Below are 18,909 nucleotides of genomic sequence, written 5' to 3'. Positions count from 1 at the left end.
GGAATGTAGCTCAGTCAGGGCGGGGATGTAGCTCAGTCAGGGCGGGGACGTAGCTCAGTCAGGGCGGGGATGTAGCTCAGTCAGGGCGGGGATGTAGCTCAGTCAGGGCGGGGACGTAGCTCAGTCAGGGCGGGGACGTAGCTCAGTCAGGGCGGGGATGTAGCTCAGTCAGGGCGGGGATGTAGCTCAGTCAGGGCGGGGACGTAGCTCAGTCAGGGCGGGGACGTAGCTCAGTCAGGGCGGGGATGTAGCTCAGTCAGGGCGGGGATGTAGCTCAGTCAGGGCGGGGATGTAGCTCAGTCAGGGCGGGGATGTAGCTCAGTCAGGGCGGGGATGTAGCTCAGTCAGGGCGGGGATGTAGCTCAGTCAGGGCGGGGACGTAGCTCAGTCAGGGCGGGGATGTAGCTCAGTCAGGGCGGGGATGTAGCTCAGTCAGGGCGGGGATGTAGCTCAGTCAGGGCGGGGATGTAGCTCAGTCAGGGCGGGGATGTAGCTCAGTCAGGGCGGGGATGTAGCTCAGTCGGTAGCGCGCTGGATTTGTATCCAGTTGGCCGCTGTCAGCGTGAGTTCGTCCCCACATTCGGCGAGAGATTTATTTCTCAGAGTCAACTTTGTGTGCAGACTCTCCTCGGTGTCCGAACACCCTCGTATTTTATATGGCGTAAATCCTCTTCGTTCATGGGCCGAAACATTTTGTAAATGTGTATTGTTGCTGTAATGAAGATTATTACATTGAGGATTGATTGTAAGGCGCTTAGAACTATTTTAGGATTTACGCCATATAAAATACAAGATCAAGTGCGCACGAAAAAGATCCTGTTATCCATGTCAGAGTTCGGTGGGTTATAGAAACACGAAAATACCCAGCATGCTTCCTCCGAAAGCGGCGTATGGCTGCCTAAATGGCGGGGTAAAAACGGTCACACACGTAAAAGCCGTGGGAGTTTCAGCCCATGAACAAACAAACTAAAAGGAAAAGACCTCTGTGTGGGAAAAGCAGCCAGCCTGTTGATTTTTGGAATGTGTCCAGGTAGAAAGATGCTCTTACTTTGTGTAAAAATCTGAACAGATTTGTAGTGACGAACATGATTGTTTACACGAGAAGGAATATACTGTACCTTTAAAACTTTGACTGTGGTTTGTGTACAACAATTTTTGCTATGGAAACCATGCAGTGTTTTATTAATTCTTCATTTTTATTTTGTGGTGCGTCACGATAAGTGATGTGTTATCAGCGTACGTTTGGTGTCTTAATTAAATTCTGTAGATAATATTTGCTATTCACAAGATGCTTATATATATAACAGTGGGGAGCTACCACAGATTGATTTAACTTTTAAGATTTTGTTAAAATTAATTTATTTTTGTGTAAATGTGTATTGTTGCTGTAATGAAGATTATTACATTGAGGATTCATTGTAAGGCGCTTAGAAATATTTTAGGATTTACGCCATATAAAAACCATTATTATTATTATTATTATTATTATTCCATTTGCATTACTGATACAGTCGAAACAGCCCTGGCGACCACTTCTTGAAAACGACCACCTGCCCGTTACAACCACCCCATGCCCAAAGCAACCCGATGAGGTTCTCCCCTATATCATTCACCTTTCCAGAACAACCACCTGTCTGTAAGGTCCACTTTTGGTTGCCTTTGAGTGTTGGTTTCTGTCAGGTTCCACTGTACAAATAAGCTTTGTATAGACAGCGAGCAGTGTCTAGCTTAGGGTCGAAGACTGGTGTATATGTATATATATAGTGTGTAGGGTCCAAGGTCGGTTTATAGTGTGTAGGGTCCAAGACCGGTTTATAGTGTGTAGGGTCCAAGCGCTTCAGCTAGTGCGAGAGTGAATACAAGAAGAGCGCATAAACACTTCATATAGCCGAGAGTAGATACCAGGAGAGTACATTGGTTGACTGGTGTGAATTTGCTGACCCTGCCTATCTGCTGTTTTATTTGCTCATCCTGTGCTCATTTTTTGGTTTTTTTGACTCACATGCGAAGCAAAAGTGAGTCTATGTACTCACCCGAGTCGTCCGTCCGTCCGTCCGTCCGTCCGTCCGTCCGGAAAACTTTAACGTTGGATATTTCTTGGACACTATTCAGTCTATCAGTACCAAATTTGGCAAGATGGTGTATGATGACAAGGCCCCAAAAAACATACATAGCATCTTGACCTTGCTTCAAGGTCAAGGTCGCAGGGGCCATAAATGTTGTCTAAAAAACAGCTATTTTTCCCATTTTTCCCATTTTCTCTGAAGTTTTTGAGATTGAATACCTCACCTATATATGATATATAGGGCAAAGTAAGTCCCATCTTTTGATACCAGTTTGGTTTACCTTGCTTCAAGGTCAAGGTCACAGGAGCTCTTCAAAGTTGGATTGTATACATATTTTGAAGTGACCTTGACCCTGAACTATGGAAGATAACTGTTTCAAACTTAACAAGAAGAGCAAACGCTCGATCGAGTCACTTTCGCAGTTCTGAATATTATATGAGGCATCAGATGGACAGGAAGAAATTGCTATTCACAACACAATACAGATGTAAATAATTTGATGTAAAGAATAATCCTATAAAGTTTGAATCAAATCCGATGAATAGTTTCAGAGATATGATATTTCAATTTTTTTCCTTCAAGACATACCTGTGACCTTGAAAAAGGTCAAAGGTCACCAAAGCAGACGTCAAAGTGTAGAGGTCACTGGGAGTCACGTTCACATAAAATTTGAGCCCGGTCACTTTTATAGTTTCCGAGAAAAGCCCAACGTTAAGTTGTGTGTTGCCGAACAGAAAAGGCTAGTTATCTCCCTTGTTTTTCTGATAACGTTCGTAAAAGGCTACAGATGTAAATACTTTGATGTAAAGAATAATCCTACAAAGTTTCAATCACATCCGATGAACTTTGTCAAAGATATAAAATGTCTCATTTTTCCTTTGACGCTGACCTGTGACCTTGAAAAAGGTCAAAGGTCAACGAAACCATCGTTAAAGTGTAGAGGTCATTGGAGGTCACGACTAAACAAAATATGAGCCCGATCGCTTTGATAGTTTCCGAGAAAAGTCCAACGTTAAGGTGGTGTCTACGGACGGCCGGCCGGACGGCCGGCCGGACAGACTAACACTGACCGATTACATAGAGTCACATTTTCTCAAGTGACTCAAAAATTATGTGGGGCACATGTTATGCTTTCATCATAAGACACATTTGGTCACATATGATCAAGGTCAAGGTCACTTTGACCCTTATGAAATGTGACCAAAATAAGGTAGTGAACCACTAAAAGTGACCATATCTCATGGTAGAAAGAGCCAATAAGCACCATTGTACTTCCTATGTCTTGAATTAACAGCTTTGTGTTGGATGACCTTGACCTTGGGTCAAGGTCACATGTATTTTGGTAGGAAAAATGTGTAAAGCAGTTCTTAGTGTATGATGTCATTGCTAGGTTTAGTTATTTGACCTTGACCCTGAAAGTCAAGGTCATGTAAAGGTCGAGGTCAAGCATGTGAGTCGTATGGGCTTTGCCCTTCTTGTTTTTTGTGCTCTCGTTTTGTTAGCCTGATGTCAAGTAACGATCAAGAAGGGAGTTGTGAGTCAAGTTGTAAAAGCCGTGAAATTAGTGAAATGTTGTCCTAGGAATTAAATGCTCTCCGGATCCCTTATTGGGTTCATTTTTGATAACGAAATTACGTAAGTGACATAGATTACACGGTTAAGTGGCTGTGTACGTGTCTGTAGTGCTACGTATAAGGAAGTTAAGCATAACTAATTTTCCGTGTCATTCTTTGTTTCTGAGCAATAACTTGGTTTGCGTGTTACCATGTAACCATGGTTTCAGACAAGAGCTATTTGCCCTTTGCTTTAGACATGAGATGTGTATGATTTTGGACAAACTTTGCCCCATCTAAAGTCATTTTGTGTTTTATTGGTGAAAGTCATGAGCACTAAAGTATGAATGAAAAGCAGCTAAATGACTTACTTTACGTATAATTTTAGTGAAAGAGGGATTACAGAGTGTCGTTTTGTCTGGTCTGTAGTTTTACAGCTCAGGAATTGAGAGTTCTAATGTTGCAGTTCTGTAGTCATCTAAAAAAAAAAAAATGAAAAATAAAAAAAGGCATCAAACATGGGTTTCTTACTAGCATAAGTTTGAGGTGGCATTTGACAATTCAGATAAACATGACCTATAAATGAATTGAAATTGAAATTAAAGTTGTGTATTGATTTGAGTGTGGGCTTATTGAGATTTATGCTTAGCTTGCTCATGCAAGTATTCTTTCGTGGGTGTAAGTGTTTGATTGTGAATTTAATCAATTCTAGCTTGAACTGTAGCGACTCACAAAGCTATACTAAGCTGTGTTACATTTGAGCAGTGTTGGATTTTTACCTTTACTCCGTTCTCTTACTCAAGGCCAGTAGTGTTATGTCTAGTGAAATGCAAGTTACTGATATTTCATGAAAAGGAATGCTCAATATATTATGCAGATTTTTACCGTACTTTATACACAGGTAGTTCATGTTTTTACCCTTGTTCTGTGTAATAAACTAATATTCGAAAAGTGTTTACAAAAAGACATTTTCTGTTTGCATTTTTATACACTGGTAGTGCAGATTAAGTGTTCATTATTTTGACTCAGTTGACTCAGGGTCAGTCAAAATTGGTATTTTTGGAGAAGTAAATTTAATCTTTAAATGCGAATCGTACATCTCATCAATCCTAAGATTTCTCCCTTCCTTGCCAGGTATTAAAGTATTTCCCCAATCTCAGAATCAGCTTCATTCTAGATATGCTGCTTTTGTTCTTTTCCTTTCGTTTTAATTTCATAACTGTCAACGGAGGTTGGACAGTATGTTTTTGTGTGTCTGGGAACTATGACGTTTTGATGTATTTTGGTGCTTCTAGGCCTTTTTGTCTTATTTTCGTCTTGTTTCTTCTCCTCATTCTCTGCTTACCTTTGGTACAGCTGACTTTGCATGAGATCGATGACTGTACATGTATCGCTTACATGAAGGATTTTACGCATATAACGAGATTGGATGGTCTTGTTGACATTAGTTTAATGTCAGGTTTGTGTGCATTTACTTACATGCATGTATGTACACCATTTTAATGTGCTTTTGTGTGCCCTGTTGACATTTAGTTGAAATGTCAGATTGGTATGCATTTACATACATACATGTATGTACACCATTTTAATGTGCTGTTTGTGTGCCCTGCCATATTTTGCAGCTTAGATCTGTATCACCTTCTTGTCTGTCTCTTTTAAATCTAAGATAATAATGTGTGGGGAAAAAATAATCTCTGCACCCTGTACACTGGAACATGTTTTGTTCATTGGCTTGTTTATTCGGTGGCCTGTTTTACACTCTGTGACTGCGACAGACGCACTTTTACCTTCAGTTGAAGGTAATCTCCATCTCATGTAGTCGCTTTATCATGTTCACTACCAGTACCACAGATCCATCCTTTTTTTTTTAACAAGATAAGAGTTAATACTAGGACTTAAATGCTAAAATACAACAGCCTGAGTGCTAGTCTTGTGCCAAGTGGGAATTTTTTTGTTAAACTATTTTTGTAAAGCCATCGTAACAAAATAGAATTTTCCCTGCCCGGTCACACGGTGGAATGAGCGCATAAGAATTATGAGCTGCGATGCATTCATAAGCGATGCTGTCGTTGCTTTGAGGGATAGAACCTGCTTTGTTTTCTGTGATACAATCGTAAGTCATAACCAATCAGTTGTGAGAGCGACGTTTGAACTTTGGCAGATCGGATTGAAACTTGCTTTGCCAAAAAGTGTCGGCTATTACTGTGCAATGAATTTTAGCCGTGTGACCGACTGCTTGTACGAGCCAATCGGCGCTGGCCTTGCATGCGAGGGATTGTTACGATCGAATCGCAACCATTCGACGGCCCCATAAGTAACACGGGCATGTCAATTTATCTGCATGCCAAATCAGTTCAGCAAACAATGTCTACTCTACACACAACAAGCCAGGCTGTTGAATTTTGGCATCTGTCCAAGTGGAAGGAAGCTTGTATATAAATTATAATTCCAAGAATTTATGCAGGAAATAATCTCAATCTGCAGAGAATGGATCATTTTAGGTCTGTCAGAATGTATACGATGTTCGGAAATAACACTTGTCAAGTGTTTTCTGGTTCTGGGAGAGTCTGACTTTTCCTTGCTTGTCTTTGGCACCACTCATGAGGCAAGCGACATGTGACATATAATGTTGGCCATTTACTAGTGAGCGGCTTGTCTCCGCGCGTGGTCGGTGATCTGTGCAAGTGAAATCATGCGAACGACTGCCCACTTCTTCTCATTGGCTCCTTCTAGACATCCACTTCTGTGGCTATCACGATTGCCGCCGTCTTCTTTAGGGCTCCATGCGCACGACTAAAATATCCCTGTGAGGATGACCTCCGAAATGTGTTGAACTGTCCTCTCAATGTGACGCTCTCTTCATTGGAAAATACTCGCATCGGGGCTGATCATCACTATTCACACTTCCGTTGTGATCGCGTCCCTCAGTGTGCAGATTGACCGACCATGCGTGGATCGAGTCTCACTGCTTGCTAGTGATTGGCCTCCAGTGTCACACGTAGCTTACCTCGATGTTTCCAAGGAAAACTCACTCTTCCTCAACCCATAAAAACCTGACTGAGTTATTTCTGAAATTTGTGTCTATGCTCTTGTACAATTTGACAGGCGCTGCAGATCTGTGGAAGTAAAGGTGATACTGTGCATGCTGAAGGTCGGCCATAATCTCTTAGTTTTTTTATTTTTTATTTTTTTATTATTTCTTCTTTTTATTTTTTTTTATTATTTCTTCTTTTTTTTATTTTTTTATTATTTATTTTTTTTTTCACATAGGATAACGAAAATAGCCATAATCTCTTAGTTTTCGCTGTTTTCTGCTGAGCACATTTTTTATTGTTATCTTGTTCTATTTCTCTCACGATCACCTGCAGTCTCTTGCTCCAGTCTTAATTTTGTTGTCAAGTGTAAGATGTGCTAGTGTGCGTTTGACAGAAAACGTGTTGGGGGTTTTACACCAGTGTTTTCTATCGTTGCACGGATTGTTTCTCTGCTCTTTATGTTGTTATTGAACCTGAGTCTTGCTGTTGACGTTATAACCTCTCTTTATGTTGTTATAGAACCTGAGTCTTGCTGTTGACGTTATAACCTCTCTCCCGCCTTTTCCCTCTTCTTCTGTGTTGTATGAATTTATAATCATACCGACATTATGTGTGATGTTGTTGTGGCAAGGTCGAGTGTCAGATGGGTGGAATCAGGAATCATGGTGCATACAGTTGACGTTGGGCGCTATACGTGGAGCCCCCCCTCCCCCCCCGCGGGTTAGGGGGAAGAATTTACCCGATGCTCCTCAGCATGTCGTAAGAGGCGACTAACGGATTCTGTTTCTCCTTTTACCCTTGTTAAATGTTTCTTGGATAGAATATAGTCCATTTTTGTAAAGATTTTAGTCAAGCAGAATGTAAGAAATGTTAAATCCTTTGTACTGGAAACTTGCATTCTCCCAGTAAGGTCATATATTGTACTACGTTGCAAGCCCCTGGAGCAATTTTTTGATTAGTGCTTTTGTGAACAAGAAACAATTGACGAGTGGCTCTATCCCATCTCCCCCCTTTCCCCGTCGCGATATAACCTTCGTGGTTGAAAACGACGTTAAACACCAAACAAAGAAAAACGGTGCGGTACGTGGAGCCTATAATTTGCTGTTGTTGTGATGTCAAGTCCGCGTGATGTGCACACACGGCATGTACAGACGTGTGTACAGATATGTGTGTAGATGTCTGTACGTAGAGTGAAGGGTATTCATCTGTTTGTTCAGTTATGATTGAACTGATCAGTTTGTATGGTCAATGAACAGTTAATATACAAGTACATGAAGCATATGACTGAACTTGAAATCAAGAAGTTTTAATGTTCAGTTCCTGGTCACTCAGTATGTACAGACAATGAGGATATAATAATAAGGTAAAAACAAGTCTGAACATAAAATGAAGATTTGTGTTTTTTCAATTTCTGGTCACACAGCTTGTACAGATTATGAACGTAATTATGTGAAATGAACATTAAGTCAGAACTTTTAAGTAAAGGGTTTTCACTGTACAGCATGGACATGACTCTAATGCTTTAAAATGGAGCGTTTTTAATTGAGTATTTTGTCCATTTTCGGGTGTAGCTCGGTTTGTTCAGACAATGAACATTGCCAGTAGATGAACATGACTGAACACAAAATGAACAGGACTCTGAACTCAAAATAAAGGGTATTCATCATGACTGAACACAAAATGAACAGGACTCTGAACTCAAAATAAACGGTTTATATTCATCTGATTGGACAATTTCTGATGACCCAGTATGTACAGACAATGAACAGATGAACACAATCTGAACGTAAAATAACCCCCCCCCCCCGCAGTTTCTGTTCACTCAGTAAATTCAGACAACGATCATACATGTAGATGAACAGTCTGAGAGTAAAATGCACGGACTGTCCGTTGCACAGATAATGAAATGGAGGGTCATGGTCTATTTATCTCAGTTTCGGTAACAACAGTCAAGGTTATTAATGATAATCAGTAGCGGATTAATTCTGCATGGTTGAATTTATTGACGTTTGTAACTGTGCTAATGGAAAACAAGAGGCGAAGCCATCAAGGCTCACGTAAGAAATCGACAAACAGTAACACACACACACACACACACACACACACACACACACACACACACACACACATAGAAAGAGCATAGGTGAAACTGTGCAAGAAAGCGAGACACTAGATCTAGATCTGTCTGTCTGCATGTAGCCTACTTACAGGGACACGACTGCCAACTAGTCTCGGCCCGCTCAAAATAATAATGACCGAGACTTTCAGTACTTCCTTCGCGTGACGTCTAACCCTCTTACGTCATAATGTGACGTCAATGTAATGTGACGTCTTCAAATGTTAGAGTTTCTACCACAGACATACACACGCACGCACGCATGCACATACGCACATACGCACGCACGCACAGACAGACAAAGTTACGATCGCATAGGCTACACTTACGTGAGCCAAAAATGGGTGTGGTGTTTAACCTTTAACTTATATACACAATGTGCCATGTCTACCACAGTATTTGGAATGTTCTGATTTTGTATTGGGAAATCCTCTGTAATTTAATCTTATCTCTTTCCATTTTATTATCATTTGTATTTCTTGGTTGTTTGTGTGTGAAGTTATTTTTAAATAGTTATGCTGACCTAATTTAGGGCTAATAGACACAAATGCTGCCCCCTTGTTTTCGACTTTTACTTATATATACATGTAGTATTAGTGTAGAATGGGATAAGTTAAGCTTACAAGAGATTGGAAAATTGTTGGCAGTTTTCAGCTGGGTTTTTTTTTTTAAATCGTGAGAAACACACAGGTATTAGTCATGACGGTTTTATGATTTTTTTTTCCAGTTTTGATACTGTGCCAAAACAAAATGTTGCAAAAAATGGCAGAAGAATAATTTAATGTTGTTTGATTACAAAAATGTGGTGTGTACGAAAATGCATTATGCATTATTTTTTTTCAGGAAAATTGTGCAAATCATTTGACTGTGAAAATAACATTTTGAAACTGGTTTCATGTTCGGTTGTTAATTAAGTGCTTTTGTCTGGATAAATCTTTTGAAAAGTATTTTGAAAATGTAAAATATCTAGTCTGTTTTCAAAGTGTATACTCAGCTGCTTGCAAACATGTTTTAATGTAATGGGTCACAACAGCTTTAAGTTTATTGTGTGCTATATTACAGTTTTATACTCGGTCTGTCTGTTACAGATAATCTGGGGCAAACAGATACTGGTAAAAATGTTAATGGTTTTTTTTTAGCCATACAAATAAATCGTGTGAAGTATAGTTGTAATTCAACTTGCACATCTGTAAACGCCGAGAAGTACATTTATATAACGCTAGTTTGCTTTTTTCACTGTTGATCAAGCTTTCTTTTGACATTTTTTAATGTTTTTACCTTTTAGTTTTGTTTAGATTTGTTTTATATTACATATGCATGTATTATATTGTTAATTTTCTTATTTTATTGAACTTTCTGTTTGTATGCGAGCAGATCCTGAGAAAAGATTGTTCATAATACATGTAATTAATAGCCCTGTATTCCCTTGAGACTGCAGTGTTTTTGTGTAGCTCATCCGAAACGTAGGTGAAGTTTGCGCAATCATCTTATACGTGGGTGAAGTTTGTGCATTCTGACTGTGTTAACCTTTGAGCTGTACTGTGACACATTGCTTGTGCACTGATTTATACTGTTACCAGTGAAAGTATTCGCTACTTTTTTTGTTACAGTGGACCCCCCCCCCCCCCCCCCTTTAAAAACAAAACAATTTGAGACCCCCTGACTTAAGACCTCCACCCTTTTGAGACCATACTTTTCCATAGTTTCTCTTCATAATTTTTGTAAATTTAACTCCATTTTAAGACCCCCCCTTTTTTTTAACTTATAGTGTCTCCCAGGTACGGATATATCCGTATCCACTCATATGACTCTATCTGACCAGGTACGGATATATCCGTATCCACTCATATGACTATCTGACCAGGTACGGATATATCCGTATCAACTCATATGACTATCTGACCAGGTACGGATATATGCGTATCCACTCATATGACTATCTGACCAGGTATGGATATATTCGTATCCACTCATATGACTATCTGACCCGGTACGGATATATCCGTACCCACTCATATGACTATCTGACCTGGTATGGATATATCCGTACCCACTCATATGACTATCTGACCAGGTGCGGATATATCCGTATCCACTCATATGACTATCTGACCAGGTGCGGATATATCCGTATCCACTCATATGACTATCTGACCAGGTGCGGATATATCCGTATCCACTCATATGACTATCTGACCAGGTGCGGATATATCCTCTCAGACTGTTAGCTTCAGTTGCTTCCTGTAACGTCGATCTAACGCCTGCATTCCAGCGTGTTGATACACAGTTACTAGAATTCTGAAAGACCTGCTGCAGCACAGCTGGTCTCAGCTAAAAAAAAAAAAAACTTGGTCAACATAGGTGGGGTAGAAAGTGTAAAGACATATCTTTCTCACATTTTTGGATGGCTTAAAAGGGGGTTCCACTGTATGTTGTTGACATTATTTATCTTCACATTTTTGTTCAAGTTTCTGTTACCTTGTCCACATTGTTTAACGTGATGACACTTTTTGTCAAGTTTCTTTTAGGTTGTTGACATTATTTGTGTGAACACTTTTCGTCAATTACGCCACTCGATCACCGGATTAGCCGTTGATGTAGGTAATGTCTTTGTGGTGTAAACTTCTGTGTACTGTGAGTCGTATGTTTCCATGTACATGGTTTGAAGGAAGATTTGATTTATTTGCATGCACGTTAACACTCATCACTTGCATGGGAATATTTTTGGACTTGATACAGAGTATTGCTCAAAATTGTTCGAATATTCAAACTTGTTATTGTGTCATGTGTGTGCAATGTTTAATGCTGTAATTTTGTCAGTCATTTGACACTCAACATTGTAGTTAGTTTCTTGTACAATCTTAAAATTGTATTTTGTCAGAAAGATTAAGTGCATACTATACATTGTGTTTAAAACTCTGCTCTCTTGTTCTGCCTTTTGTTTGTTTTGTGAATTTATTTCAGAAAACCCTCTCCCCTGTTCTAATAAAACATTGAATACTCACTGCCGCTCTCAGTTTTACACCACAAATATTCTACTCTTTGCTGCGTCGTAGTTGACCCCCTTATTATTCTGGTGTTTTTTTTGTAAGTCGGTTCCTTTAACATAGATATTTGTTACTCTGTCTTTAATTTGAGTGTATTGTTTTGTGAATTTCTCTATGCATTCCACTTTTTTCAAGAAGTATACTGTCACATATTTATGTTATAGATTTTGTTCATGACCTAGTGTCTTATTATGAAAGGCTCAGAGAGAGAAAGACTAAAACACCTCAAGCGTTAACTTGATTTCATTTGTTTTTCAAATCAGTTTACATGTCTGATGCGTCACAGTTTAACTTGATTGGATCATATGTCTTTGATGAAAATGTCATTATATTTATGTGAGTGTTTTATTCAGTTTTCTTCTCTTCATTTATGAGCCACAATCCTGTGTGATTTTTTAAACTATTAATTTTACACAATGAGGAATATTTGTGTGTTAAACTAAAACCAAATTTTGAGCATGTGATAATTTTAGTATTGAAACTCATAAATTGTTGTTTTTGATTATCAAAGAATTGTTCGATGATTTTTGCTTAACACTAAAATTGTACAAATTACATTGGGATCATGGAATCACTGAAACTGAGACAAAAGGAACTGTACATTTACATGAGTAAATTTAAAATCATGGAATCGTTTAAATGGGGTCACACAAACTATACATTTGCATATTTTGAGCTACTTCGTTTGCTGGCACCGTCCAAAAGATCTGCAAAAATTGCTTGAGATTGTTTAAAACATCTTTATAACATATTCTGCAAAGGCAGTGAGATTACATCATTTCACCATCATGCAACATTTCATTCTGTGTGTTTTTCAGGTTACTGCAATATTTTTGTGTGTGGATTTTTTCCAAATTAGACCCGTGAACTTGGAGCAAATTAGATAACTTTTGAATGCTTGTTCGTAGTCAACAACAGTCATTTCTGGAAATTGTAAACGTTTTTGTGCATAATAATGTATCTTCCCTTTCTGTTTTCTGCTGTTGGTATACTTCAAGATGTACTTTAAACAGGGATGGCCAAATTGCCCGCCCGTGGCAAACGGGCGAGTAAAAAATCCGCCGGGCTAGTAGAAATGGTCTGGCAATTCCCCCGGCTGGCAAGTGAAAATTCTGGTCAAACACAACACTTTTGGTTGTAATATCAAGTTTTAAAGCCATATTAACACTGCAGATCAACTGTGGTATGTACCGGGCCAGTGAAATTTCTGCCGGGCTAGTGACTTTCTTGAAGTTACTCGCCCGGCTGCCGAGTAAACGTTTTGAGATTTGGCCATCCCTGTTTTTAGCACAGTTCATCAACTTACCGTCTTTTTGTGTGCCATTCATGGTGTGTGGTATGGACATGGCTGATGATTATATGTAGAATTGTGATTAAAAGCACAGTTTAAACACTTGCACTGACCCAGCATTCATAGATTTTCTTGACAGTGTGAAGAGTTAAGGTACGTAAACGGTCACAACTTTTGTTATGAATCTAATTTCTACAGTTATGTCACAGAGTGGACATCTGGTGTTGGTTTTTTAAAATTTAATTTTAATTTTATTATCTATACATTGCAATGAGGATTTGTAATGTCTTGGTTGAATGATTTGTCTCTCCTTTAAAAACAAAAAGAGTTGTTGTTTTTTGTTTAGATATAAATAGATTTTGCTTGGTTTTGTTTACATCTAGAGAGATTTTTTTGTCTGTCAAATTGTTTTTGGCTTAAGAATGAGTTTGTACACGCGTCTTTATGTTGTATTTCATAATCTCCACAAGCTCTGCTTGGTGTAAGTTCTGCAATAGTTCAGTCTTGAAACTGCGTTCATTACTTTATAAAGCCAGTTGTTGTAATGTTTTGTGTGTATAAATAAGCGGACTGCTTTAATTCAAACTAGCATCCCTAGTCGCTGTATAGATACAAAGATGCTCCTGTTTTTATTCAATGTTTTTGTTTTATTTTATGTAATGGCTGATGGAGAGAAAAAAAATACAAACTGGAGTTCCGATTTATTGTTTTTTGTTGAATTTTTTTCAGTTTGTTTGTTTACTAATGCCAACCTGCTCGTTTGTTTGTTCGTTCGTTCAGTTTTGTTTGCACTCTCACAATTTAGTTCTATCTAAACTTCTAGACCTAGCTTATTCTAGTTCTATCTAAACTTCTAGACCTAGCTTAGTCTAGTTCTATCTAAACTTCTAGACCTAGCTTAGTCTAGTTCTATCTAAACTTCTAGACCTAGCTTATTCTAGTTCTATCTAAACTTCTAGACCTAGCTTAGTCTTAAATTAAGGCACAGTCCTTCCTGTGAAAACGAGGGGCCCGGGTAGCTCAGGGGGAAGAGCACTGGACTTGTGATCGAAAGGTAGCGCGCCGGATTTGTAGCCATGGCAGTTGGCCGCTGTCAGCGTGAGTTCGTCCCCACGTTCGGCGAGAGATTTATTTCTCAGAGTCAACTTTGTGTGCAGACTCTCCTCGGTGTCCGAACGCCCCCGTGTGTACACGCAAGCACAAGACCAAGTGCGCACGAAAAAGATCCTGTAATCCATGTCAGAGTTCGGTGGGTTATAGAAACACGAAAATACCCAGCATGCTTCCTCCGAAAACGGCGTATGGCTGCCTAAATGGCGGGGTAAAAAACGGTCATACACGTAAAATTCCACTCGTGCAAAAAACACGAGTGTACATGGGAGTTTCAGCCCACGAACGCAGAAGAAGAAGAAGAAGATGTGTCCAGGCTGTTGCATGAGGTAAGACCAAGCCTCTACTTGGACACACACCAGCATTCAACAGCCTGGGGGGACAGTGGAACCCCCTGTTTAAGACCTTCAGAAATCTGAGAAAATCAGGTCTTAAACAGGAGATAAATTTACAGAGCTTATGAACACAGCATCTGAAAAAGCAAGGTCTTAAAATGGAGGGAGTCTTAAAATGGAGGGAGTCTTAAAATGGAGGGAGTCTTAAAATGGAGGGAGTCTTAAATTGGAGGGAGTCGTAAAATAGAGGGAGTCTTAAAATGGAGGGAGTCTTAAAATGGAGGGAGTCGTAAAATGGAGGGAGTCTTAAAATGGAGGGAGTCTTAAAATGGAGGGAGTTGTAAAATGGAGGGAGTCGTAAAATAGAGGGAGTCATAAAATGGGGGGGGGGGGGTCTTAAAAGGGGGGTTCCACTGTACTCTGCGGTATGGGACATTATTGTGTGTGTTAAAATAAATTAAATTGTAAAAAAAAATAATAATAATAATTTTAAAAGACACCAGTGGTTGTATGTCAGGATTCAAAATTAATTCATACAAAAATAATTATCAGCTACGAAGAGGAAGTATAGTGAGGATGTTGAGTTTTGGCAGGTCTCCAAGTGGAAGGATGTACACGTCTTATCCCACGTCAAGTCCTGGGCGATCACGAGCAGAATTGTTTTCATACGAAGGACTGTGCTTTAAAATATTTTTCTTCTCACATAAGGCAAGAAGTGTACATCTCACACACACACACAAAACAAGCAAACAACAACAACAACATTCATCTGAAAAGCAAACGAAATAAAGCCTCACTTTAATTTGGCGCAGTACACTTCAAGTCCACTGCACGAAGCTTTAATTGGCACTTCATTTTCGGTAAAAATTGTGCATTCGCAAAGTCGACTTCGATCGGGCCTCGGCGTTGTATCGTAGCTGTCTCTTTGGTTTCAGACGGGACACTGTCACATGCCATAACACTGCCAGGACCGGTCAGTTCGTGATTTCGTTTCCAGTATTTGACATAAAACACGATCAAATGCCGCATATTTCCAATAAAAGTAGGCTTTGTAAAGGTGGTTTTTAATTGAGCCCGAAGTCGACTTTCGCGAAGTCTTTTTTTTAACCAAAAACTCAGCGTTAAAGTCTGTGCGACCAGCTTCGTGAATTATGCTTCGCGTAGTTGACTTCACCGTATTCAGGACATGCTTTATGGTCAAAGAGAAAAACTATGTGATACTTCTGGTTAGAATACAGAATACAGAATACAGAATACAGTATTTATTGAGCCAAGTGACATTAAAAAACATTTAAAGCACAAGGAATTTAGCGTAGTGTTGGTAAAATCACGCACACACACACACACCCACACACACACTGACACACACACACACACACGCCCACACATACACTGACATACACACCAACACGCACACGCCCACACTACAGCAGTCACGATCACACCATCACACGCAGGGCAGACATGAGGTAAAACAAATGACAATCATCTATTAAAAGAAAATGTATCGATTGGAGATTGGATTTCCCTTCTTTGAGTCATGTGACGTCAGAGGCCGACAAAACTTTATAATTTGGCTTTTCAGGTTGACCGAAACTTCAAAGGAACTAAAAAAACAAAAAACGTCATGTGTTTGATTGCATGTGTGTGTGCTGTTCAATGTCAAAACAACAACAAAGTGAGTACATGACGTGTGTTTTGTAGTTCCTTTTTTTTTTTTTTTTTTTTGACCTCAGTTGCATGCAAGGTTGCTTCAACCCATCTTTGTAGTTCCTTTGAAGTTTCGGTCAACCTGAAACGCCCAAATATGAAGCTTATGTGTTTGATTGCATACATGTGGATTGCATGCATGTGTTTGTGAGCTCGTTCAATCGTCAAAACAACAACAAAGTCATAGTACCTGAAAGGAATTCGATCGATACATAAATGTTATTTGCGTGTTTGACCAAAATATGACATTTTACACAGATCTCGACAGTCATTGTTCACCTCGACCGCTAGCGCGGTCTCGGAGAACAATGACTGTCTCGATCTGTGTAAAATGTCATATTTTGGTCAAACACGCAAATAACGTATAATGTACAAAGAGTGGTCTAAGATGCTGGTGGAAGGGTCTACACAGAATACAATTTTATAATCTAATGCATAGTTAGAACTAGCCCATCCCCTCCACCCACCCACTCATGAATAACTAAAATTGTAATGGTTCTGGTGTAAATCTTTGTGTGTGTAATTTAGTAAGTCATGTGAACACTTTAAGCCACCGAAGAAGTCTTGCATCATGTTATACCAGAACATTATCAGTGATCGAAAGCTTTGCATTGTAACCTCTGCTAGCAATCACATACATTATACCAGTAAACATTTGCGTTTTGTGATACAATCCCAACATGTATTGGTCACCAAAATACGGGCAACGATCAAAGTTGCTAATTAATAACACTTGTTTGCAAGCGTGTCATTTGAATGTTTAAATATTAATTGTTCTGTGGAATAAAATCTACATGTGCTGAATCTGTGGCTATGTTTTGTGTAAATAAACTTTGGGGAATTCTTTCCCCGTCTGAGATGACTTCTTTGTATATATTTATCTTGGCTCTGTCGTGTTGTTAAGGCCAACAAAAAAAATTGTCTGTTTCTGGTCACCCGACCGACCCTAAATTTCGGCGCCGACCCTAAACTTTTTTTTTGGTGGTAAAGGACAGGGTGAGAAAATGAACAACAAAAACGTGTGAAAACGAAAGTCCGCTGACGATTTGTAAATGTGTTGAGTGTCTTGTCTCTATGTATAGTGAATCCAGTCTCTTTGCGCGATTTTTAAAGTTAGTTTTATTGGTCTACATTTGGGGTAAAAAAATCAACCCAAAAAAAAAAAAATCCCTACCTACCGACCCTATTTTTTTTAGCCATGTTACCAGAAACAGACAATTTTTTTTGTTGTGCCTAATGTGGGTGTTGATTGTTTAAAGCCACACTCCTTCTCGTCTCGTGAAAACATTTCCACTCACCATCTCAGACTGATAGAGCCAGCCTTTGACATGGGATAAGACAATTCCTCCACTTGGTCATGTACCACAACACAATAGCCTGGGGGCCCCGGTAGCTCAGTTAGTATAGTAGAGCACTGGACTTGTGATCGGAAGGTCGCAGGTTCAAATTCGGGCCGGCCGGACGGACACGGGTCAACTTTATGCGCAGGCCGGGTCCAGAGACGGAAGCCATGTCCCACCCCCGTGTCATCACAATTTCACGTAAAAGACCTCGGTCATTCTGCCATAAGTGCAGGTGGCTGATTACACCCGACACACGCAGACACCTGGGTAGCGCGACTCCGTTGCTGCTAGCTTTCCACTGGGAGAAAGCGACCCTAATTTCCCAGCGAGGGGACAATAAAGTAATGAAAATGAAAATGAAATACTTGCTCTCAGTGCACAGTGCGTATTTTACGATGAAATAATGGCAGAGTTGCCAACTGATACGGATTTCCCGTATCGCATACGGATTTTTCATGATTTTCGAGTGATACGGCGTATCACGGGGATTGATACGAAAAAACTTCATTGATACGGGAAATTTCAAAAATGACATTTGTAAAAAAAAAAGGGGGGGAGAAATATTCCGATTGGACGAAAGCGTGAGATCGGTTTCCGATCACGGGCAAAACGACTCACACAGATCAGGAAGTAAGTCCTAGCGCATGCGCACAACGGTCGACGCATGCGCAGTCACCGTTTTCGGACACAACATCCGCTTGTTTCGCGTGATTCATCCTCACTCTGTCTTCTTTGTTCAACACGATAAGACGTCAGCATGGAAAACCCATCGAAGAAACGCAAGAGGAATGCAAGCGGTCAGCATTTGACTGATGAAATTGATTGATCTTTATACCATGCACCTCACTACCATAAACACAACTTTCAAATTCTGCCTTACGCGGTAATACCGCGGTGCCGCGCGCTATGTACAGTTTTTTGGCCTGATGATACAGTTTTTTGGTAATGTGATACAGGAAAACACTGATAGGGGTTGACATGTATGTAATGGCGTAAAGGTAACAATTTTTTTTTAAAGTTTTCATTTCAACAAAATGCCAACTCACCACAGCATGCAGTCAGGGTGTGGACTTTTGGCACGTAACCCAAGTGAAAGGGTGTTCATTCTTATTGCATGTAAAAGCGTGCACACATTAATTGTTGCGATAAATACGAACGTGTACTGACGCGGGAAAGACAACATCTTCAATGTACAGACAACATCTTCAATGTACAGACAACATCTTCAATGTACAGACAACATCTTCAATGTACAGACAACATCTTCAATGTACAGACAACATCTTCAATGTACAGACAACAT

General features: G+C 39.7%; 2 long non-coding RNA genes across 2 annotated transcripts in view; one reads left to right on the top strand and one right to left on the bottom strand.

Moving 5' to 3' along the window:
• LOC138950564 (uncharacterized) overlaps window positions 1-18,909 on the bottom strand; it is a 478,836-nt gene that overhangs the window by 48,972 nt on the left and 410,955 nt on the right. The gene's annotated exons all lie outside the window — the stretch shown is intronic.
• LOC138950545 (uncharacterized) lies at window positions 7,546-13,808 on the top strand. The gene is made up of 2 exons (XR_011450715.1): window positions 7,546-10,548; window positions 10,593-13,808. It is a non-coding gene; the product is annotated as an uncharacterized lncRNA (long non-coding RNA).

The sequence above is a fragment of the Littorina saxatilis genome, linkage group LG16 (assembly GCF_037325665.1).
Source record: "Littorina saxatilis isolate snail1 linkage group LG16, US_GU_Lsax_2.0, whole genome shotgun sequence".
Taxonomy (NCBI): domain Eukaryota; kingdom Metazoa; phylum Mollusca; class Gastropoda; order Littorinimorpha; family Littorinidae; genus Littorina; species Littorina saxatilis.
Note: the sequence above shows the minus strand (reverse complement) of the source record. Positions and strands in the feature narration are given on the sequence as shown.